General features: G+C 42.1%; 1 protein-coding gene across 3 annotated transcripts in view; it reads right to left on the bottom strand.

The window, feature by feature from the left end:
• TOX (thymocyte selection associated high mobility group box) overlaps positions 1-26,337 on the bottom strand; it is a 404,763-nt gene that overhangs the window by 212,054 nt on the left and 166,372 nt on the right. The window lies entirely within an intron of this gene.

Raw genomic sequence — 26,337 nt, 5'->3', positions numbered from 1 at the left:
CAACTTCTCTGCCACAGTTTCCTCATCTGTAAAATGGAGATTAAATACCTGTTCTTCCACCCTCCTAAACTGGAAGCCCCATATGGGACAAGGACTGTGTCCAACCTGAATATCTGTATCTACCCTGGTGCTTGACACAAAGTAGGCATTTAAAAGATATCACAATTATTATTATTATTTCCTTTTTACAGATGAAGAGACTGAGGCCCACACATGTTAAAGTGGCTTGCTCCAGGACCCAGAGCAGAGTTAAGACAGAAACTCCAGTCTCCCAATCCCAGGCCACAGCTCTTTCCACGAGTCCATTCTGGCAACCCCACGATACGTTCATGGAAGATTTATGGGCCTTCTGTTTCCCTTTCTATCTCTGGTTCTTGTTGACTCTTTACTCTTTTCCTGAGGAAAACCTTGAAATGGGGAAGACTAGAGCTGAGGCTGCCACTGGCCTGAACTGGAAGCATCACCGAAGTGGGCAGTCCACTGGGCCTCTTTGGGCCTTCCCAGATTTGGATTCCTAAGGGGTCAAGTTGGGCCGGGACTGAGCTGATCCAGTCAGTCTGCCCCAACTTCCTATCTGTTGTCCGTTGACTGCACCCTCAGAAAGGGAACATGCAGTCACTACATGTGGCTCATTACATGTTTTGGATACAACTTGGTGGAAGGATTAGGGAACCTTCTCCCTACAGTACAAATCTGTCCTGGTCTACCGCCATTCACAAGCTGGGGCAAGTAGTTCGGATGTAGCAAGAAACAGCCGGGCTCATTGTCATGGTGCCGGTCAGGTTGTAATGATCGTGGCGTTCGTTCAGTGCTTGCTACGTGCCAACAAATCCTACAAATTAAGCACTGGGGTTTAGATACAAGATAATCAGGTCAGATGTCAGTAAATAGAAGAATTTTTTGAGGGCCCAATTGGTGGGGGGGGGGGAGGGAGGCACTGTAATATAAGTGACAACATTCCCTACCCACTAGGAGCTTACACTCTTAACTTACACTGTGATGCCCCATGCTTCCTAGCTTCAGGCTCAGGCCTACTCTGCTGGTCCATACAGTACTTGAGTTTCTTGACACAATAAAATAACATGACGGAAAAAGTTTCAGAGCATTCTGCTAGGAGAGCTTAATGATAATAACAATAATAATATAGGAACACACTCGGTATACTGAAAAATGTTGGTTGTGGTACTATCTTAGAACCATTTACCTTCCCTCGCCCACACACAATCCCGTTAACCCCACTGAATCCCTGATTACTGATTTCCCATAACACAAAGTTCTTCGACAACACAACCCCGATATTATAGGAGAACTACGAGTTGTATCAGCCACTGCTTGGGCATGACACCGTACCCTCTGGTTCTTGCTGCACTTTCTTTAGCTTTGGCAGAGAATGTACTTAATTTACTTAAGTGTCTCACCTGGTAGCCTGTATGCTTTTTGAGAGCACAGCTTGTGTATTCCAACTCTTGTTCTCTTCCAGGTGCTTAGTACTGTGCTCAGCATATTATAAGCACTCACTAAAAGCTATTGATGGTATGTGGGATGGTTGGGTGGGGACTAGAGGTGATTGATACCTGGGCAGCCTGACTCCCGTGAGCACCCAAAATGACCCTCCGCTAAAACCCCCTTTGCCCCCCGTCCCAAAGTCACTGCATGCCAAGGGAAGTAGCCTTAAACTTGCTCCTACAACTTGTTAGAAAGTTAGCCCATTGGATTGAAATGCAGGAATTCAACCCTTACTCCAAAAAGAAATAAAGCATTTGCTTTATACCAATGGATGGGAAGATTTATGGTAGATGCAGAATGAGGTTTTAAAACGAGAACATGGCAAAAACAAAGAGTACCCTGAAACACTGTCATAAATAATGCTCACTTTGAAGTCTCAAGATTAAATGACTCTTCTACAAAGTTTACTTTGTTTGCCTAAATGGGTTGTGTTTATAATGGAATGTTCTCGGGCTGTGATTTCAAATGGAAAATTCTTTTTGAATGAAGTCTTGAATAAAATCAAAGTGAATTTACTAGTATCTAACATTTAGCATTAGAATTAAAATGACTGAAAGACTACTGTTTCGGTACTTATTCACCTTTCCACATTTCCATCTTAATAATCATAATTACGGTATCTTTTTGAGCGCTGACTATATGCCAAGCACTGTTCTAAGCACTGGGGTAGATACAAGGTAATCAGACTGGATGCAGTCTCTGTCCTACCTGGGGCTCACAGTCTCAATTCCCATTTTACAGATGAGGTAACTGAAGCACAGAGAAGCAAAGTGACTTGCCCAAGGTCACACAGACAAGTGGTAGAGCTGGGATTAGAATCCATGACCTCTGACTCCCAAGCCCGTGCTCTTGCCACTAGGCCATGCTGCTTTTGTCCTTGTTCCTCCTCCACCACTATATCACAATAATACTAATTAGTGGTATTTGTTAAGTGTTTATTATGTGCCAAGCACTGTATTAAACACTGGAGTAGACGTAAGATAATCAAGTTGGACAGTTTCTGTCCCACCTGAGGTTCACATTCTAAAGGGGAGAGAGAACAGGAATTTAATCCCCTTTTTACAGGTGATAAAATGAGGCACAGAGAAGCTGGGACTTGCCCAAAGTAACACAGCAGGCCAGTGAAAGAGATGGGATTAAAATTCAGGGCTCCTGACTCTCAGGACTGTTCTCTTTCCACTGTGCTGTGCTGTTTTCTCATGGCTAAGTCATATATATCTCTGGTTCACATTTATAAAGGTAAGTTATTCACATTTGGCTATGTCCTAAAAGTACATTAGTAACATTATCCCTTAGGAGGTAGTTTATTTTGTAGAAGAAATCCAGCCTTAAGAAGCTAAAGTGATTTCTTAAGGTCACACACAAGGTTAGGGGTTGTTCCTGAATCAGCCTTTTACTCCCATTTCAGGGCTCGTTTGACTAGCACTCAGTGGGGCAAAGACAGAAATAATTGAAATTTTATCATTTGGATGTTTTCCACTAAAGAGGGCAAATCATCAGGATAGGAATTGTGTGTTTTGCTTCTGTTGTACTTTCCCAAGTGCTTAACACAGTGCTCTGAACACAGTAGATGCTCAGTAAAAACCATTGATTGATTGAAGGTGATGACCTGCAATTTGACTCACTAGTGCAAAGCAAACCACTTGACTCTCCATTTGATTCAAAGAGAGCAAAACTGAAATATATTTACAACACACATGACTGCTTTTTAAATCTGCACTATCAACATCAATAATCTATTTGCTCTCTCAACTTGGAAATAAAAAATGGCTAATCAATCATTCAACTGCTAACAAATTCTAGTCCAGCTTCACAAGATTATGCAGTTACATAGAGAATCAATGTATTAAGTAGTTGATCAATGAAAGCATCTCAACCACTGATATAACTCAATGACTCCTACAACACTAATCCAGCATTTTTTCAGAATAAGGAAAAAATTACATTTTTCTCAGGCCTTGGAACTGAAGAGATCTAAATACTCCGAAATCTATTCTGTGTTTTAAATACAGCTGAAATGCTGAGAGTTAACTATCAGATCTTGAACATTATCCAACTTGGAATTAGTCACTACATTCCCTAGTAGGAAAAAGAAATCCTTTAACTGAATAAGATAACGAAAGAAGACTTATATCCAAGCAATTATCCAGCTGACTGAAAACAGCAGTACTTTCAGTCTCGCTCAGCTATCTATTTCTGCCATCTATAAATTATTTTAAATCCCTCATAAAAAAAGATTTCTATAGGATTTCAAACAATGGCTTTCAAATGCCTTGGGGAGAAGAGCATTTTCTGCTGGCTACTGATACCTTTATGAACTTCTACATTAAAGCACTTCTATGAATCAGAAAAGCCTTGACAATCTTCAAAAAGAAGGCTGTATCCATCTGAAACAGAAGTACTTAGCAATCTCACCTCCATTTTTTGGAATGTAGTCAAAATAAAGAGAGGAAGATCTGACTAAGGACTTCTAAACTTCAGACACAATGAAGTGTATTTGTTATATAGTCCCACTAATAAAAGTAATAAAACATCACCCAGGGATACTTGACACAAACACTCTCTTAAGCCTTAATGGATCTCTAGATACTCCTAAAGTGAGGTTGTTTTATGATAAGCCATTTCCAGAGATTCTCTCTCGACAAAGAGCTTACTGTATTAAACATAAGGTCACTAGACTTTCACACGCTTGTGACCACTTGTATGGTTAACATCACTCTTCCCCACCACTATCTATCATGGGTACTTTAGTACAAGGAGTCAAGATCTGCTCTGCCTGGTGGGGAAGTCGTCAAGTGCAAGGTTGGGTTCACAGAGCCAACAAGTAGCTTGAACAGAATCCGATGTAATGGCTGTTTAATCGAAATCCCGAATCTGTTCTTTGACTACATGCTTTACCTGGAGAAAAAATACAAAGAAAACATTCGATGATGGAGCTGCACAATACCTCAAGAGGTCATCTGTTGCAACTCACCACCTTGGGGCAGGTGGCCACACTATCCACCCCTAAAGACCCCCAGAGAGGAGAAGCCCTGGTCCAAGATTTTAACCCCCACCGTGTGGGACTCCTGGATGGACATCTGCTTTCTCCAACATACAGTGTGATTTTTGATAAAAGAAATCTTTTGGCCTTCTGTACTTCTTTCTGATAAACTTTTTCTGAGCAGTAGTTGTAAAATTAAACAGGAAACTCCACTGGTATCAATGCTAAATTAATTAGCATTAGCTTCAATTTCTTTAGCATCAGCTTTGCAATTCCATCACTTACTAAAACGAGTCAACAATACACCTTTCGCCCGATTCTGCTTTAACAATCAGTTATACTGGAATTGGCTTCTAACTTTCTCCCAGGGCACCAGGATATTTTCTAGAGTTTGGATTGACTCAGCAAAACCCTGCAGTTTGGCCTGCATGAGCACATATGCTCTTATGTCCAAATTTTACATTTTCAGCACCACACGTCCTTCTGCCACAGTTCCTGCCACCAGGTTCCAGCTCAGTCCCTGGGCCAGACTTCATAGAGGTCTGGAAGGGGAATGCAGAGACTCGAGCAATTTGGAAGATCACAGTACCACAGATAAAGCTCAGAAATGTTTCGGGCAGATTTGGGCCAAAGATAATGGACTTCTACCAAAATGGGCTGTCATTACATCCCGCTACTTGCCAGTGTAATGTATGTGATGCTATGAGCGTTTCAGTACCTGGTGTTTTGGGATGGTATCATTAGCCCACCAGTCCGGGTCGACATTCTGGATATAGCTGATTGAAGAGCCACTTTCTCATATATACCAAATGCTGGCCTGAATTAACCAAATAATTGCCCTAACTCTCCACTTCTTCTTGCCTCCATAAAGACTCTCAGTAATGTATTGACATATTCAGCGATTTTGTTGGCATTTCGATGTACAGGAGGAGATCATCCCCATCAAAGGATGATTAGTCGGCTGTTGGATCAGAGGTGAGGATATAACCCAATTGCCCTTCTTCGTTTCTGTCTTTTCCTCCATGGTTCACCCAAAACAAAATGAAAACCTAAATACCTCCTGCCCAGAAAATCTGTGGAAATCCCCTCTTCTTTCCTGCTTGTTACATAGTAACAAGAATGTAAGCCACCATCTTCTATGAAACTGTAGTGTCTGAAATCCCCTTTGCAGCATAACTAATATCACGGTAAAAGGAACACTGGAATATTTGGTTTGTGTTTGCCTGCAGTCCAAGGCAATCCTTTACTCAGAATCGCACTGCCTTCAGGATCTCAGCAGGTTTGTCTTGGAAATATATTGCCCTGCCTCGACAAGAAAAAAAACACAAAACATAATCTTGACTGTTGTTTTCATTCCCTTTTTAAGACCAATAACTCAGTTGTCTTAGATCCGGCAATACAGTCTTTATAACATGTTTTGTTCTGGGCTGACATTTTTATACCATCTTTCTTTAAGTGTCATGTATTTCAAAGAGTATTAGAGTAAGAGTTATAGCTCAAAGACCACCACTTCCCTTATAATCTTTGGTGTCCAAGGACCAACGTGGAGGGAGCTGGATGACCCACTGAATGGATGCATAGGTGATTCCAAACGCTGTGAGGTTTGCAGGTCTACCGTTGGGTTTTGAGAAACCCAAACAACTTCCAGTCTAAAATGAAACCATCAGTGATTCCTCCAAGGCATCTTGCAGGAGAGATTCCCCATTCAGGTTCCACAGAACTACATTTATTCCAACTTCTGTGGAGAAGGCTAAATTTTCTCACATACATGTCTTTCCCTTTCATTAAAAAGCAGGGTTGTAATCTTGCTTCACACATCTGAGGCTTGTTTTTCCACATATCCTAGAGCCAACACTATGAGCTAAGGATAACCTAGGTATCCTAAAGGACATTTGGGCTAATATAAAGCCTAGCTAATTTCCTGTTGAGAGTATTTATGACTCAATTTATAAAAACGAACACCAAAATAATGCAACTGAAATCCCCAGTGCTTTTTTTTTAAGCAGCACATTCACAAAGCCAGTTTATTTTAATTATTAATCAAATACTTGTATTATAATAGCAATAAATTATTTAAGCTATAATTAACTCTATTATAAACAGTTCTCATGAATAGGCATGAGAACAGTAACCATTAGCATATGGGAACCATTTAGAGCTTGTATATCACTGCACTCTCGGAGCTCTTACTAAAACAAACAAATTTCAAATTGTGTTGTCTGCCCTGTCCCATGCTCATAAATGTCAGTCACTCCACAACAGTTCTCTTCCATTCCTCTGACCTATATTTTGAGCTGTTCTTGCACCATAAATAATTTCCATAACTTGCCTCTAACATGATTTACCAATCTCAGGGCTTGCATCTTTTCAAAGGAAGAGGGGCTGAGGCTCAACAGGCAAACTTTGGCAGGAAAAAAAATAAGTTACAGAGCTGTGTTTAGCAGAGCTTTTTCAAGAGAAAGGAAAATGGTTCTGAGAAAGAGACTGAAAATACCTGTAAAAGGAGAAAAAAATGGAAACAGCACTGTGACCACAAAACCTCCAAACATGCCCTAAATGTCTAATTCACAAATCATAGAGATGTTCTCTAACAGCAAGAAACTGCCAGGTTGGGCCACCAGCTTGTGGAGAATTTGCAAACCCACAGCCCTTTTTGTTTCATCTAAAAATCCCATGAATTTTCTGTCTGCAGCGTCCACAGACAACATAAAAATCAGAGCAGGCCGCCTGTTTCTCATCTGGCTCCATGCCCCATTGAGTTGATTTGACAACCATTTGCTGTCTTACTTTGTGTACCCGGGGAGTTGATCCAAGCATCAGTCTTGCTGTGGTTTCAAAGGGAGAGACACGCTCAGATCAGCTCCAAACTAGCCTCATGAGACAGGTTCTCTTTAGAGGCTATGTGAGCTCTGGTCTTTTGATCAGCTCTACCTTCGAGTTGAGAGGGGCGGCCCACTACCCTAACTGCATAGACATACGACCTTCTTCCCTGCTTATGGAAGTCTACTAGAGGCATGGGTCTCACCTAATTGAAGTCCACCTGCCCATAGAAGCCAATAAATCCCTGAAAACTTCAAGTGCAACTATTACTAAGAGCAATTATAATAACTGTTAAGCACTAACTGTATGCCAAGCACTGCCCCAATTAATGAATACCGCAATTATTAAGTGCCGGGGTAGATACGATACGATCAGATCGGGCACAGCCCCTACCCAAATGGAGCTCACAACTTAGGGATATGTAATCTTGGTTTTACGGATGAGGAAACAGGCACAGAAAAGTGACTTGCCCAAGGTCACCCAGCAGGCAAGTGGCAGAGCGGGGATTAGAACCCAGGTCCTCTGACCCTCTGGTCCTGTGGTCTTTCCTCCTGGCCACACTTCTTGTCCAGAGAAATCTAATCCATTTCTGAGTGTATCAAGTTTCATTTGGGTATTGAATTGTACTAGCTTACAACTGTCTAAAATGGTGGTGCACAATGACTGGACGAGGTATCACAAATATCACACCAACACTCCTCTAGACTGTAAGCTCCTCGTCTCGACTGATGGCTCCTCGGAGGCAGGGAATGTGTCTACCGACTGTGTTATGGTGTATTCTCCCAAACACTTGGTAGAGTTCTCTGCACACAGTAAGCACTCAGTAAATATGATTGATTGATGCACATGTCTACACAGGAACCCTTCCCTTCACCTGAAATCATTTCCTGCTCTACAGATAATCACGATCTCTAGACTGTAAGCTCACTGTGGGTAGAAAATGTGTCTCTTTACTGTTACGTTGTACTCCCCCAAGCGCTTAGTACAGTGTTCTGCACACAGTAAGAACTCAAATATGTTTGAATGAATGCATGAATACTCCTCATCAAAGTAAAGGCAAAATAGTCTCTGCGTGTATGGAAATCCGAATTGTCATCTGACTTTTCTTCTACTAGAAAATTAAATTGGGAAAATGGATTTCACCTGAACATATCACAAAAGTTGCAAAAAAAAAAATCTAGAGCGAGCCACAAGATAACATAAATCATACCTGACAATAAGAATGGAAAAAACATGATAAATGTCATCAATGGGTCAGAGCAATGGGCTATCCAGCCCAAGTGGAGGTGTCCCACAGCAGCACAGTCTGATGGTTACCCTCCTACACATCCAAACTGCATATCGATTCCCTCTGCATTCCTATTTTCTGCTCAAGGTCTCTTGTCCATTAATTTATCTAGGGCCTTTTTGAATCTACAGATCCTATAATATTGGAATCTCGCAACTTCCACTAAGTAATGAATTCCATATGCTTACCCTCCATTTTGTGACGTGTTTCCTTCCATTTGTTTTAAATCTCCCACCTCCAAGTTTCCACGTTGCTGCCTTTCCTTGGTGTCATGGAACTTAATGAAGAAATAATTCATGTTTTCACCCTGCCCTTTGCCTTTATGACTTTGTAAATTTCAATTTACCTCCTTTTAGCTTTGTTTTTCCTAGATGGCAGAGTTCTAATCTTTTTAGTCTATCATCCTAAAAAAAGTGCCCCACCTCTCTGACCCCAAGGTTATCCTCCTCTGTCCTTTTTCCATCTCTATTAAGTCTTTCGCCTGAGGCAAACAGACCTGCACATAATATCCCGTGGTGGATACCGTATGGTTTTCTAGAGTGGCAACTATGCCTTATGTTTTCATTTCCTCTGTCCTTCCTGATAAGGTACAGATTTCCTTGCCCTTTCTAGCTGTCAGCTTCCTCGTTCACCTTCCTCATTCATGGACAGCACGGTCAGAAAGTTCTTGAAATGTTGCTGACGTCTCTGCAGGAGTCCTGTCTGCTCTCTCTTGAGGTAGGAGCCATCTGCCCTCCTCAATGGTGATGAGGTACATGATTGCCTAGCTTCTTTGGTGATGAGTGAAAATTCTTGTTCAGGGGTGGTAAGGTATTCCCAAATCTCTTCAGCTTTGGCATCCCAACCCTGGTTCTACATTTTTCACCAATTAACCGGCCTGCCTCAGTGCAGCTATTTGTAGGCTTTTAAGGAGTTGTGAAGTGTGGACGGCATATTTCTTGTTTTTCTGCAAGCAGTGTTTAAAAATCTCAGATAAATTTTTATGGGCCCAGCTTTGAGGTTATCTTTTTATACTCTGCCTAGACTATAAGCTCCTTCCTCAAGACTATAAGTACCTTTTCAAAAAACATTTTTATTAAGTGCTTACTGTGTGTCAAACACTGTTCTAGGCACTGAGGTAGCTACAAGTTAATCAGGCTGGATATAGTCTCTGTCCCCCATGGAGCTCAGAGTTGAAGCAGGAGGGAGAAAAGGTATTGAATCTCTATTTTGTAGTTGAGGAAATTGAGGCACAGAGAAGCTAAGTGACGTACCCAAGATCAGAGATCAGGCGAGTGGTGGTGCTGGGATCGGAACCCAGGTCCTCTGGCTCTCAGGCCCACGCTTTATCCACTACTCTTTGGTGCTCCTGGTAGGTGGAGAACATGTCTATCAACTCTGTAGTAGTATACTTTCTCCAGAGCTAAGTACACGGCTCTGCAGACAGAGAACACTCAATATATATGAAAATCAGCCATTCTCAGTTGACTATGGTCACTGAATCTGGAGTTCCTTGCATTGGTAAACAAAGCAATTCTGGAAACCGGTGTGGAACAGGAAGGGAAAGTCGACAAGTCCCATTAAAACAACAGAAGGAACATGATAAGTAGAACAAATACAACTATGGACTCAGAATGCCAACAAACTTATCGTGGGGGCACCCCTTTTCTTGGGGGGAAAAAAAATCACATGGAAACCTTTTAGTGGTTAAAACTTTGATTCATAACTCTATCAGAAGAGTGCCTATTTAATCTCTTTTCAAGTCCAGTTTAAGTACCAAATAAGAGCCAAGAGAAGCATCTACTTAATTACCAGAACCAATAATGAGCATGCTCTTTGGATGACTCAATCTAACTCCTGACCTAACCTAATAATACCTCACAGATTGAAGGCCTGAGGCCAATACGGGAGATAAGAACAAAATGACAATAACCTATATTTTTATCAAGTATTTCTCCATGGGACTGAAAGCTTTTACAAAAGTGATCATCTAATTAATCCTTAGAGCATCCCAGTGAGGCAAGGAGTAGATGGAGAGTATTATGCTCATTTTCTACAGGAGAAAATGGATGTTTCAGGGTAGTAGATGTTCCCTGAGAAAATCAGTGCTGAAGATGAGAAGAATCCACCTTTAGGTCCACATGTTAGCAGTTGAAGTCACCAGGCCATGTTTGCTCTAGGTCAATGTGGACAAAGAATATTCCATCTGGATACGATCTGCCAATGAGTGTGAGCCCCATATGAGACAGGGACTGTGTCCAGCCTAACTTGTATCTATCCCAGTGCTTAGAACAGTGTTTGACAAATAGTAAACGCTTAACAAATACCATTAAAAATAAGAGGGATTTGGAGCTTGAATGATTACCACTGGCTATTCACATGGATATGTGTCCAACCCTCTACTTGGCTTTGCCGGTAAACTGGTTTCAGAATGCTTAAGAAGAAATGAGGAAGAGAAAAACGATAAGTGTGAGTTTCCTTCCTGCACAAGGGGAAACACCCTTTATGCTCAGAAGGAGAGAAGGGAGAAACCAAGGAGGAGAGGGATGGTTCCTCGAAAAAAGGATGGGATGCGACCCAGCTGGTGGGGTATGTTCCCAGAATCCGTTGCGCCCGGCTAGTCCCACTCAAGATGGCCTTCGTGGGGCTCCCATCCTAATCACACCACGGTGCTGACTGACCCATTCTGTCATATCAATCAATGCTGCAGCCCCCTGGAGAATTTGGAGTTGGAAGGGGGTTCGTTTATAGCAGTAGCAACCTTCTGGGCAGAGGGAGGAGAATGAAGCTCGCTATCTTTAATAGGAACAAAAAAGCTATAAAATGCATCACTTTCAAATGAGAACAACCAGCTTCCTGGAAATTTTAAGACTTTTACTGAAATCTTTTCCAGGAAACTGCAAAATAATTGCTCTTTAAAATGTGTTGCACTGAATTTGAAACAGGCATAAAGCAGCATTGTCCCCTTGTATGGGTAAGAAAGCATTTGGAATCCATGACATTTTAACAGCTTGGAAAGTTTGCAGAATCCTGCTCTATTGGTGGTGTCGACAGCAGAGTTGGGCCAATGAATTCAGGGACATCTTACCCCACAATCACAATATCCGATGGGGAATTTGATGGGCTGTTTTCATTTCAGGGATAACTGTACCATCACCCCACACCACGCTGTGTCACTTGAAAAAAAATTCCCTATTTGAGTTCCATTTCTAAATCCTCAGGTAATCCTAATTAAATATTGTCCATTTCATACTCAACATGGAAGCTGTAGTTCACTTTCATAATTAAAACTCACCTAGCAATTCAACTGATTTACCTGACTTCAACTTCAAACTACCACGATTAGCGATTCCGCCACGATCAACGAGAGAAAAAGCTTTAAATGACAGTAGTCATGCCGTCAAAGGGTCCAAAAACCTCCTTCTGTACCAATGGCAAAAATGCCCTTTCTGTGACAAGGTGCCCTTGCTTTACCCTGACTCTACTAGACCTTTCCCCAACAGGGGTCCCGCACCCCATTCCAAGCTGCTGGATCCGCTATTCTTCTGTCCTCCGGTTCTCCCCCACCTCTCATATTCTCCTGCACCAGCACCAACCATTCCGTGTTGCAGCCCGGGGGGCATGTTTAAACCAGATGGTTTGGCCGAGACCCAGTCCGACACAACTCTACTTTCTATACCTGTAGGCTATGATTTGTATCATTGAACTGAATAGGAAAATCTGGGGGCCCTGAACTTACAAAATCTTCACCCAGTTCCAGTAACAATGTATTTCAGGCTAATGAAAGGCCTTTTCACTCATTGGAGAGCACCCATTTCATCCATACTGCCTTGGGGAGGGAATAGGGTCCAATGAGAAGAGCACAGACCTGGGAATCCGGAGACTTCAGTGTCTCAGGTTTGCCACTGGCCTCCTATGTGACCTCAGGCAAACCACTTCATCTCTCTGAGCCTCAGTTTCCTCATCTGTATAACAGGGATAAGATACTCACACTCCCTACCTCTTGTATTTCAATCCCCATGTGGGACTGCGACTCTGTCCAATCTGATTATCTGGTATTATTTATCTACTCTTGTGCTTTGGCACAACACAAATGCTTAATATAGTAATTAGTATAATAATTCAGTAGTTCTCAATTTAACCCCATAAAGTAACTACACAGCATTTGGCTCGTGGAGTAGACATCTCCCCATCCAAATCCAGACAGAGCAAAAATACCCTCTCCAGGGGGCACTCTCATTTCCAAATTTGCCACCCAAGTCAAGCTTACCCAGGGCAACTGGAAAACAGTGGTGGTCAAAAGTATCATCGTTTTGGACAGAGCACAGGCCTAGAGGTCAGAAAGTCATGGGTCCTAATCCTGGATCTGCCACTTGTCTGCTGTGTGACCTTGGTCAAGTCACTTAACTTTTCTGTGCCTTGGTTACCTCATCTGTAAAATGGGGATCAAGAATCTAAGCCCCACATGGGACAGGGACTATGTTCAACCCAATTTGCTTGTATACACCCCAGAGCTTAGTACAGTGTCTGGCACATAGTAAGTGCTTAACAAATATCATAATTATTTCCCATGGAAGAGTCATGGCTGATCACCAGAGGCAGAGAAGGGTGGAGGGAAGCAAGACTGCAGCTAGGCTAGACCCGTGGGTGGGAGAGAGTTGTCTTTCTAATTCTAAAGTACCATCAAATCCTCCCATGAGCCAGGCCGCCTTCCTTCCCATACATCCTTGAGGGGGTGTCAGCTCACGGCAGCAGAAGCAGCAGGCAGGCATACCAATGGCATCGTCCAGGTCATCACAATACAGCGATAATCTCTTGGATCTGGCCACAGCACGAAAACTACAGAATCTTCCACTCCTTGTCCAATAAGAGTTAAAATAAGTATAGCATTTATTGAACACTGATTTGGTGCTATGCGCTGAGGTAGATACAGGATTGTCAGATCGGACCCCGATTATGCCCCACAGAGAGCTCACCATTTATTGCTATTGTTCTTGTCTGTCCGTCTCCCCCAATTAGACTGTAAGCCCGTCAAAGGGCAGGGACTGTCTCTATCTGTTACCGATTTGTACATTCCAAGCACTTAGTACAGTGCTCTGCACATAGTAAATGCTCAATAAATACTATTGAATGAATGAATCTGGTTTATCCTCACTTAACAGATGGGGAAACTGAGGTCGAGAGAGGCTAAGTGGCCTGCTCACAGTCACCAGGCCAGATGTTGGGAGGATCAGGACCAGAACCCAGGTCTCCTGACACCCAATCGTGTGCTCTTTCGACTAGATCATGCTACCTCCCACTGTCTGGGTGTAGGGTGGGCCGGATGATCACAGGTCTCAAACATATTACTTTTTTTTGTGTGAGTGCAAATGCATCGCTAGCTAGTGCTCGGCACATAGTAAGCGCTTAATAAATACCAACATTAACATTAGTGTGGCCCCCGTGGTGATCCAGTGTCCATTTTAATGTCCTCAAAAGCCCTAAGGATAACAATGACAGTCCAAGACATTAAATAGCAGAGGGAGTAGAAGAGACCCATAATAACAGTGATGATGACAATGATGACAACAACAAGAATTGTGGTATTAAGTGCTTACTATATACCAGGTACTGTACTAAACATTGGGACAGATACAAGCAAATCAGATTGGACACAGTCCCTGTCCCTCATGGGGCTCACAGTTTTAATCCTCATTTTACAGATGAGGTAACTGAGGCCCAGAAAAGTTAAGTGACTTGCCTAAAGTCACAGAGCAGAAAAGTGGTGGAGAGGGGATTAGAACATGGGGCCTTCCGACTCCCAGGCCGGTGCTCTATTCACTAGGCCATGCTGTGCTTCTCTAATTAACTAATTAATTAATTAGCTAATTAACAAGTGATTAACAACTCTCCAGGCCCTATCAAGATCAGCGCTGTTTCAAAGAAAGTCCACGTTTGGTTGACTAAGTGGATAACATTTTATGTTACCACAGCAAGACCTCCCTATCCGGGGATCCTTGTCTGAGTGAGAAGAAGCCTCCATTGTTTGTCAAGGAAAATGCATCACCTTGAATCTACAGAAGAGAGAAATCAGGCTTTTAGCTAACTCTAGTCAAACTATTCCCTATTTGATTTTCCTTGTCTGCAATTTGGGAACATCTATTCAGTTCTGTTCATGGCACTGTTTCTTAGGCAGCACTGACTGAAAAGGAATCTAGGAAACACCTCTCTTTAAATCTTCCCCCACTGGTTGAGGCGATTACTCTCCCTCTCTCCACATTTTTGGGAACGCTGTCACTGATTTTTAAAAAGCAGGCTGCTGGCTGACAAGGCATGAGGACAAATGAAGGCAACCCATTAGGTATGAGTTGAGATGAACTGAAGGGGATGTGGGACCGCCCCTCACTCGGAGAGCTTTCATGCTTTTGGACTGGGAGAGGACTCCATTGGTGGGAAAACCCTAACTAAGATCTTTCATTAACATCATCAATTAAAGCTGACTGATGGAGGTCTTTTTGCTAGTAGTTTTTAATTTTGCTACTTCTTTAAGGTGCCAATATTAAAGTCTGTCTCCACCCTAGACTGTGATTTCACTGTGGGCAGGGAAAGTGTCTGCTAGTTCTGTTGTATATTACTCTCCCAAGTGCTAAGTACAGTCCTCTGTACATAGTAAGTGCTCAATAAATACATTTGATGGATCGATTAAGACAGGAAGCTTGATTCCTTCAAAAACAAGTGATGAGGTCCTGTGAATGAGGGGCTGTTTGGGGGATGAGCGGGGAGTTTCCCAAATTTCACTATTTAACTAGAACTTGAAAACCTTTCATTCTTCCAAGATTCTTCAAGAAAACTCCAGGGCCGTGAATTATACTTGGCTCAAATCAAAAATGGGTTCGCCTGGGTCACTTATCCACCGCTTAGGGGTAACAACGAGGCCTAGTGGAAAAAGCATGTGACTAGGACCTAAGGGACCTAGGTTCAAGTTCCATCTTCCCCCACTGATCTGCTGAGTAACTGTGGGCAAGTCATGAACCTTCTAGAGCCTCAGTTTCCTCATCTGTAAAATGGGGATGATTGGTTGTGAGGCCCATGTAAGACAGGTACTATGTCTCATCCCAATCTTGGATCTCTATCCAGTGCTTAGCACAAAGTTAGTCTTTATTAAATGCTACAGTATTATTATCATATTATTACAGAGGCAAAAAATCAAACTGACTTCAGGTTCAAGTGGATTTGGGGAGCATGGTAAATTCAGTGATTTACTAAGTATTCCCAGGCAGCAGCTCATTCTACAATTCTGATTTAAAATGTGAATATCTTGAAAGAGAGTCTGAAAGACTGATCCATGACTATATACCCCAAATCCCAACAATTGTACACCAGAGATTACAAAAAAGTGAGTCCAGTGAAACAAATCAAATTTAAACGTTTTTGTAGAAGAAACTCTTTTAGCTAAAGGGTTAAGGCAATTTACTCTCTTCTCTTCATTCTTAATAAACAATAAGAGAACAGGTGCAGATGTTTTATAGCTGTTTCCCCAGCCACCCTGACAAATGACAGATCTAGAAGTTGAAACATGCCATAAAATACATCAGATGTAACCTTTGATCTTTACTAGGTAAGTCAAGGCCACCACTTGTACCTTGTGGTTTCCTCAACAGTCAAGGATCGACCAGTGAGTAATTTGCAGCAAATAAGAGATTTAAAAATACATCATGAAGGGAAATCAAAGATAAGCAGTGTTAAACTTTAAAAGGACACACTGGGAGTAAATCAGCTCTTTCCTGACACAAAGACATTGTTTTCTCTAAATAATCCCATCAATCCTATCTTCCTTGCCCAGGCAAAACTTGGTCACAAAAAGATCGAGTTGAGTGAGTCCTTCATCCCCAACTCCCTTGTATCAGTGGGGAGGGCTAGGATGGGGGGTAAGGGGGTGGCTTGGCTGTTTCCATTTCCTCCTGCTGTGGAGAGATTTGGGCTCTACCTGGTCTGAACAATGCCTAGGTCTGTATGGACCAAATGTGCTTTCTGAAGATAAGTCATTGTTGGGAAAATCAGTTTTTGAACTGAATCTGCAGCAGATAAATCCAATGTTTAGCAGGGATTGTGCCAGATGGGTAAGATCAATATTTTTCTAACCACACATCACCGGTCCTGCCTCTGAGCCCAACGCAGATGAAGAAAGGACACTGATGGAAAGAGAACATTCAGGCTTTTTATGCAGCCTCTCCCCTCCCCTCCACTCCTTACTATTATTATTAGGATTACTATTGCTATTGAATTATTGTCACGCACTAACTATGGGCCCAGCACTGTACTAAGCACCGGGTAGATACTAGATAATCAGTCCCTGTCCCACATGGGGCTCACAGTTTAGGACAGCTCATCCCCCATCCCTACTATTTTCCTGCCCCTCTGGCAGAAATTTCCAGAGTCCACCCAGACTGGTAGTGGGAGGGGTGGATACAGTCCTTCTAGAACCTCTGGGTACCCTCTGTCAATCATGCAGACTCCTGGCCTATCAGAGGGCACAATCCCAAAGCATAAAAATCACACCTGCACCAATACAACCTAACACTTTTCAGTCTTCCCATGTTGAATTGTGATGGAGGCTACTAGTGCTAAATCCCCCTATTGTTATCTGAAATATCAGTCACATCCCATTAATGCCATTCTTTGGGGTTAGCTGTGAAATTTTTTCAACTCGACAGGGACCCTTGCAGAAGCAGCTTCTCTGTCACCTGAAGGCCTGAAACGAATTGGAAGGACGAAGGGATGTGGAAAGCAGGGAAGAAAGAATGATGGGCTTTAAACTGTGAGCCCGTTGTTGGGCAGGGATTGTCTCTGTTGCCAAATTGTACATTCCAAGCGCTTAGTACAGTGCTCTGCACACTTCTCTATCACCATGGATGGCACGACCATCCTTCCCGTCTCTCAGGCCCGCAATCTCGATGTCATCCTTGACTTGTCTCTCTCGTTCACCCCACACATCCTATCCATTACCAAGACCTGCCGGTTTCACCTCTACAATATCGCCAAGATCCGCCCTTTCCTCTCCACCCAAACGGCTACCTTACTGTTACGGGCTCTCGTTATATCCTGGCTAGACTACTGTGTCAGCCTTCTCTTTGACCTCCCTCCCTCCTCTCTCGCCCCGCTCCAGTCTATTCTTCACTCCGCTGCCCGGCTCATCTTCCTACAGAAACGATCTGGGCATGTCACTCCCCTTCTTAAACAACTCCAGTGGTTGCCTATCGACCTCCGCTCCAAACAAAAACTCCTCACTCTAGGCTTCAAGGCTCTCCATCACCTTGCCCCTTCCTACCTCTCCTCCCTTCTCTCTTTCTACCGCCCACCCCGCACGCTCCGCTCCTCCGCCGCCCACCTCCTCGCCGTCCCTCGGTCTCACCTATCCCGCCGTCGACCCCTGGGTCACGTCCTCCCGCGGTCCCGGAACGCCCTCCCTCCTCACCTCCGCCAAACTGATTCTCTTTCCCTCTTCAAAACCCTACTTAAAACTCACCTCCTCCAAGAGGCCTTCCCAGACTGAGCTCCTCTTCTCCCTCTACTCCCTCTGCCATCCCCCCTTTACCTCTCCGCAGCTTAGCCCTCTTTTTCCCCTTTTCCCTCTGCTCCTCCACCTCTCCCTTCCCATCCCCACAGCACTGTACTCGTCCGCTCAACTGTATATATTTTTGTTACCCTATTTATTTTGTTAATGAATTGTACATCGCCTTGATTCTATTTAGTTGCCATTGTTTTTCGAGATGTTCCTCCCCTTGACTCTATTTATTGCCATTGTTCTTGTCTGTCCGTCTCCCCCGATTAGACTGTAAGCCCGTCAAACGGCAGGGACTGTCTCTGTTGCCGACTTGTTCATCCCAAGAGCTTAGTACAGTGCTCTGCACATAGTAAGCGCTCAATAAATACTATTGAATGAATGAACCGTAACCGCTCAATAAATATGATTGAATGAATGAATGAATGAGTGAATCTAAAGGATCTACTAATGGAGTTTGGGGGAAGAGCAGAGGATAAGACAAGATAAGTAGTTGTGTTCAGTGGAACTGTTGTGTTCTACCAGTCTGCAAGAGTAAAAATAAATGTTCCCTGCATTTTCTAAGATACAGTAGATACCGCTCAGGCTGAAAAGCAATTGGTATCCATAATGTTCCCTTCTGAAAATCCCTGGCTCTGCTGCCATTCGTTGGAGATCTTACCGTGCTTTAGCTGTGAGTGCGGGGTACTGAATTAAGGCAAAAAGTACCATTTGTAAGCCCTACTTCCCTGCAGGTTTTAAAACCATATCCTTGGGGGACTTTGTATCCAATTCATTCCCTCAATTAATTGACTTAGTTCCATATCTACTTGGGTCCAAAACTTTAACAACATTTTCTGAGGCGAGTCCATTCCATAATTGGTCATCAAGGCCCAGTTTTCAGTCATTAAGATGATTTTACCATACCGTGCTGAAGACCTATTAACGCAGTCTTGATGAGAAGTTCTGGAGTGTTGTCAAAACACAGAAAGACTATTGATCGGTTTCAACCGTAATGAGCACGGAAAAATCAGGAGAAAACGAAGGACGTTAATTTGTACCTTTTGTCCCAGTGAATATTATCTTTTGACAGTGGGAGCATTTTATTATCCCACACTGCACCTTAACATACTCCACCGCCAATTCTGTCAACAGGAGAATGGGCATGAAACATAAAAAGCCGTTGAACAAAAAGGGAAAATTGACCGTCTTCATTCAGTTTGATTCCAGTCCATGTCAATTTGGCCCATTAAAAATAAAAATACTCTGCATAAATACAGAAGAGAAGAGGACTATTCTAATGTTAATTTGGACCAACCTTATAAACACACGATTCTGGGTTTCCAAGTGGGGCCCACTTGAGGGGGCTTTAAAAAATGCACACAAAAGGGCCCTGGGGCTCTCCAACCCCCATTTAACCTACTTACATGAAAAAGGAACTTGCTTCAGAAAGAATAAACTTCCCCAAGCTCGGGTTCAAACCAAACATGCCAGCATATTAGTGAGGAAATGAAACAGCAAATGGTAACCCCTTTCATACTCGTAAAAGAATACGGTATTTATTTAAACTGTTTGGCCCAAATCCTCTTTTTAATTAAATTGCATTTACTGAAATAACATTTTCATAATTAAGAAAAAATAACCTTTTTCTCTCAGTAGCTCACCAAAAAACACCCCAGCAACCTGAAGGGTATGGGTGAAGGATGGAATTATTGGAATCAATCTGACTAATTTGGGGCACAACTTGGTAAAAAGCCAAGTGTTGGTGTTCCAGGGTTCAAGCAATCAAGGCCTGGGGCCTTAGGACACACATTTCCTTAAACTCACCGGTCCTGAAGGCAGGAGGAGCAATTTTTATGTTTATTTTTTGGTGAACGAGGTAGTTGACACCCCAGTTTCCTGCTCTTTCCCTATTCTGATCCAGCTACTGACTAAAATATTCTCACTGCACATCAGAGATTCCTCTTCTTCATCCTACTTGATAATAGAAGCAAAAAGAGTGAAAATGGGTTGAATTACAAAGCCAGTCATAGAGCCCAGCTGAGCCAGGGATATCCCAGAATTGGTTTGCTCAGAGCTCTAAGCAAGATTTTGCTCACTCAGAGATCTACAACCCCACTAAACAGTTGGATATTCACCCCACACCTACCTCTACAGCCCTCATGTACTATTCCTTATACTCTGCTGCGTCCCCTACCTGTAATTTGAACGTCTGTCTTCCCGCCTAGACTGTAAGATTTCTGAGGGCAGGGATTGTGTCTTTTCACTCTACTGTACTGCACTCTCCCCAGCACTTGCTACTTGCTCTGCACATACTAAGCTCTCAGTAAATACCACTGATTGATTGATTTCATCCAGGCTGAGGGTAAATTGGGTATCACAGTTTTGGGGATTTGGGGTTGAAGTCCCAAGATGCTAGGAGACTGACTACATACTTCCCTCTTGTCTTTTCCCACCTTCTGTCCACAGTGGGATTGGAATACCAAGTCTTTGAAGAAAACCGTCAGTCTTTTAGCCACACATGCAGGTAGGTAGGACACATATCACAAATTCCACCCCACTGGAAACTTCGGTTGTATTCTTATTTTTACTGTCTCCTTTCGGGGGAAGTACTGTCCTGGACAGGGAAGGGCTGGAGAGATGACAATGGTAGGGAGAAAAGTTGCCTAGCAATTGTAACAGGGCCCCATTGAAGGAAACTGAGAATTAAAATGTTCATGCCAATTTAGTGAGCAAATGTCAAGATGTTCTGTTGCAAACTCACTCCCAAAGGCCTCCAAGCAGACTGTTCAAATGCAACCTGGGTAAGGACACTGAATAACAAAGAAGCAATAAACACATCCTAAATCCTAGACGAAACAGAACAAACCACTTTCTCTTTTCTTGGAGTAGCCACGATATTAGAAGGTCGGTGAGGAAAAAGTGAAAATTATCTGGAGAAAAGCCCTTTCTCCAAGGAAAAGTTTTCAAGTTGGTGAGAAAAATTCAAACTCACCTCAGACATGGACTACTTCCAATCGTAATAATAGCAGCAGCAGCAATAATAATAATAATGCTATTTGTTAAGCACTTATTATGAATCATGTACTGTCCTAAGGGCTGGAGTAGCCACAGGTTTATCAGGTAGGACACAGTTCCTGTCACGCATGGGGCTCACAGTCTAAGTAGGAGGGAGAACAGGTAATTATCCTAATCATGAACAAGTAATATTCCTGTTTGAGTTTTTAGATATGACAACAATTGGAAGAAGTCAGTTTGTTACATGTGCCTAAAATCAGCCCCGAGGGCTTTATCGTTGACTTTTTTCTTCTCAACTGGGTCGCATAAGTATACACTCCTTTGTAAACAATGGTACAGCTGGTGTTTGTTTACATACAGCAATCACAAAATATCCAGAGTTACTAAACGTCTAATCTGTCAGTTGCTCAAAGAATAAGGTTTCAGCCTTGCAAATGGCTTGGGTTTCAAGCATTAATACAATATAAAATATAATCTAATAGTATTTAGAGTTTCATCTCTTGAAATGTTGACTATTTGGGTGGACATTCTGGCAATTAAGAGCCTCGTGTAAAAAAGAACCCCTGTGAAATTATTCAAAGATTCATAGCCTAATGAAATACGAATGTATATGTACACATACAAATATTATTTTTAGTAATACAAGCTATGAATAAATCTACTGTGACTTTGTGTTTATTAATCAATAATCAACGGTACTGGTATTTACTGTACTAAACACTTGGGAAAGTAATACAACAGAGTTAGATGTCATCCCTGCCCACAGGGAGCTTACAGTCGACAGGAGGAAAAAGACATTAAAAATAGGTTAGGCATATGGGAAATAGTAGAATATAAGAATATCACATAAGCATCGTGGGGCTGGAGTGAGTATCAAAGTGCTCAAGGGATACATAGCCAAATTCACAGATGCATTACTTCACATTTCCACCTTCAGAGGACACCTTTCAGGTCACTGTTTTTGTGGAATATGATTCTGTTTATCCCCAAAAATCAGTGGGCAATGAAATGCGTGGACTAAACTCTAAATGCCCAGAAACAAATGAGCAAAGCCACTCTAAAATTTGAGGCCAAAATTTCTAGTTCAGCTAACACAGTGTAAGGATTCTTTGAGGATGAGTTCTTAACATACCAAACCTGTTCAAAATGGATGTTTCAGTTCAAGAATGAAAGGTGGAAAGAAAATCAAGTTCATGACTACTTCAACCATTAACATAATTATCAACTACTGTCCGGGCAGATCTCTGGGGTTTAGATATTTCTGATTTACAAGTTTTACCAAGGGAAATTCTGTTGATTAGCATTCTTTTGATATAAAAAATTACATTATTTAACCATTTATAGCAATACAGTAGTATAAATGACTGGTATATCAGTAATGATGATATTATAACATTTACTAATAATTAATACCACACTTAATGCGGTATCTGTTAGTGCTTGCTATATGTTAAGCACTGCTCTAAGTGCAAGGGGAAGATACAAGACAATCAGGTCAGATCTAGTCCCTGGTCCACCACAGAGCTCACAATCTAAGTAAGAGAGAGAACAGGGATTGAATTCCCATTTTATAGACACAGTAACTGCAGAACAGAGAAGTTAAGTGACTTGCCAAAGGTCACAGAGCTGACATGTTATGGATCCGGGATTAGAACCCAGGTCTTCTGACTCTTAGATCCATGGTCTTCCCACTAGGCCACACTGGATAATCTGATAAAGGTACATTCTTGGGGTTTGAACTCATTCCCAATTATATATAGAGTATATATGGACTCGCTGTAGGCCATATATACTGTGTCTACAGGAGCAGAGTAAAATGGACCAGAGCTCTCTCCATGCTGCAATTTATGGCTGGAAAAGTTAGCAGCAGTGAACGTTGGGTTTGAACATAAGGGCATCATGTGACCATGCCAAGGGGTGAGGGCACACACAGCTGACTTGTCCGATCCTACGTTTCGGATTGGCCTTGGTCGACTTAACTGAGTTCCTGAAGACACAGTCCCAGTCTTAAGGCCGCGGTAGACCTGAGTTCCTTGAAGACATCTGTCTCTTTCTAGTAAATATTATCAAAGTTATGTTCTCTCTGGCAGGGGAAAGTAATAACTGAAGAAACAAAGGGAAAGTCTATGTGGCTCAAATAAGGTGTGTTTGCTCTACCAGGAAGACCCCATATTCATATCAAATTATTTCCCAATTAGAAATGACTGTACGCATTTTTTTTTGCCTCTTGCACTGAAGGAAACACTTCAACTTTTCAAATGAAATGGACCAATTTATTCACTAGTAACCACAATCATGGGTTGAAAAACACAGTTTTGAAAATGAACAACGTGTTCCAGTTTCTTCCGATTTTATCTCGCCCTGAGTACTCTGGTACTAGAAAGAGAACATTTCCTGGAGCTTCAGACTATACTGCCCAGTGAAATGCAATCCCATCAGTCATTAATCCTTAGAAAATAACCTTTACTTTTCTTAGTGAATTGCTTAATTATTAAGCTTAAATTACTCTTTTCTAAACTATTCTTTAATTAAATAGAGAAATGCGCATAATGCTGAAAGACTAAAAGATATGAAGAAAAGATCTAGTCAGGAGGTTAGGAGAGACTTCTTGGTAATTTATGGTACAGCCTCCCTTCCTGTTCCTTCCCTAACTTTTCTGGTTGCTGGCGATAATGCATCCAGTAAGTACCATTGTGGCAGTGTTTCCACAAGGAAAGTGGAAAATTGAACAAGTACCTGGAAAATCAGAGCGATCAAAGTCACTCTGATAATCTAGATGAATCAAGCATCCAACTTTCTCCTCAATAGCTGGTTTAAAAAAAATCCTCTCTCTTCCTGCATCAAATTTCCTATTCACCCAGCTGGATGTAGCCAAAACCTACTAGGATTTTACTATAATACCCTGAATACGGCGTAATGGAGGTGAAGGATAACCGAAAAAATAAATGGTGGGGCATTCACATGTTTTACTAAACAAACACCTCTGAAAGTAGACCAGGCTGTGTTTTAAGTACAGCTAGAAAGATTTTGGCTTGAGTCTTTCTAAAACAGTACCAATATTTCTGGATAGGGAAAAGAATATTAAGCCTAGTGGAAAGATTTGCCTGGGCCTGGGAGTCAGAGGACATGGTTTCTAAATCCTGTCTCTGCCACTTGCTTGCTGTGTGACTTTGAGTAAGTCACTTAAGTTCTCCACACCTCAGTTACCTCATCTGTAAAATGGGGATTCGATGCCTGTTCTTCTTTTCTCTTGGACTGTGAGCTCCAAGTAGTAACAGGACTGTGCCTGACCTGATTATGTGGTACCCACCCCTGTGCATATGCTAAGCGCTTAACAAATAATAGGCTAGAAATGGGCCTGAACTAGAGTGGGTCCTTGTGAAAGGGTATTATGTCTGGAGTCTCTCCCAGAAGTGAATTCCCCCTTTTTTGGCGGCCATAAATGAATTGCAACTGGAAATTTCATGTTATGAACCTTGGATGCATTGTCCATTACCAAAGAAGTCACTTAAGAGTTTGCTTTGTGTGGACACACTTGGAAGTTCTTCATCTTCCCATGCCTCCTTGGGTCTACTCTGGATTCAGTATTGTGGAAGGTGGCGTTAATCCACCCAAATTCTCTACTTCACCCTGCTTTTGAGAAGGCAGCACTTGTGGTTCAAGGCACTTGTGATTTCAAAAGACACAGATCGCCTCATCAATGGAAGCTCCCCTATTTTCTCCTGACCCTCTCTTTCCTGCTTGCTGATGAATTCACTAACTCCAGATATTGTTCTTACAATCCAAATAAAAATCTCTTGTTTCATACTTCGCTTTGGGGGAAACTGCCCGGGAAACTTGAGAAAATCAGGAACTGAGTAGGTTTCATAGACTCTGAGACAGATTACTACTTCAGTTATCTTATACTTCACAGTGGAAGACAGGATTGAGCCTGTAAGCTGAATTTATCAGTTGTACTTTTTCCAATTCATCCATTATTTCTCTGTGGGTTTTTGAAGTGCCATGAAGTATAAGTAATGCTTTATGATTGGTCAGAAGCCTTTTCAAGAGTACCCTTATGTAACAAGCCTACTTTCTAGGGTAGCATTCTCTAGTATTCACTTTGAAAATGTTTTCAATGGCACAGCTACTTACTTCTGCTATAATCAACCGAGGGAAAAGACACTGAAATCATTCAATTTTCTATTTTTTAATCGTAATGAAGGGTTTCAAAAAGTGCATTTACCTTAGGAGAAATTATTTATGACTTTCTTCAAGCTCAAATGCTTGTATTCAGGACAGTGCCTACAAATGCCAAGTATGTGACAGAACTCCTGACACACAATTCTTTTAAAAGGAACTGCCTCTCCTCTCCCCACCCCATCTCGGCCCTCTTCCGAAGGGACAGACACCTTCATTTTAACTAGGAAACCCAGACCAGATTCCCGCTTTCTCTCTTTTATGTTTCTCACTTTCTCACACACCCACACAATGACAGTTCAGAGTTCAGTTTCTAAACTATGGCTTTGATTTGGTCATGCTCAATGAATATTTCATACCTGAACCAGAAAGGAAACGAAGGCTAGCTGATATTGTAACCCACAGTTCCAATGAATACCTACATACAATTGTTACCAACTAGCGCCAAGGCTGACTTTACTTTCCAAAACCCACGTTGGCGAGAAAAGCTCAACATTACGCATAGATGCTCTAATTGGAGGTCCTCTTCCACTTCACGGTGAATGGCAATGTGGATAGGACACTGGACCTGAATGTAGGGATTCATTAAAAATGAAAAACATGCTACTGGAGGATTAATTTGGTTCCCTTTTCTTTTTCCCACTCTCCCTCTCTCTTTTATTTTTAACTTTCCCACTAGGGATCTGGAGTCCTTAAAACATTATCATTGGTAGGGTATCCCAGGAAATTAAATTCAAATCCCCGAACAAAAGAACCTGGAAGGCCTGATGTTCAGGGTCTCCATAAATCTGTTTAATGGAACTGGACCGCCTTTCTTGGGACATGTTTGAAGGCCCTGGTTTAATACATTATTAAATGTGCCATCCCAAAATTGATATAGCAGAATCTATTTCTTTCCAAAGAGATTTTGGTATCTCAATAATTATCAGGGGTGTATATGAAATAGAGCACCCCTGTAAGTTTCCACGTATCTTCCCTTCAGCAGGAGAATGAGCAATAGGAAAAGTCAGTGTGATTTATAGGGGACCTATAAATTACAAAGGC

Source organism: Ornithorhynchus anatinus, chromosome 7 (assembly GCF_004115215.2).
Source record: "Ornithorhynchus anatinus isolate Pmale09 chromosome 7, mOrnAna1.pri.v4, whole genome shotgun sequence".
NCBI classification, from domain to species: Eukaryota; Metazoa; Chordata; class Mammalia; order Monotremata; family Ornithorhynchidae; genus Ornithorhynchus; species Ornithorhynchus anatinus.
Note: the sequence above shows the minus strand (reverse complement) of the source record. Positions and strands in the feature narration are given on the sequence as shown.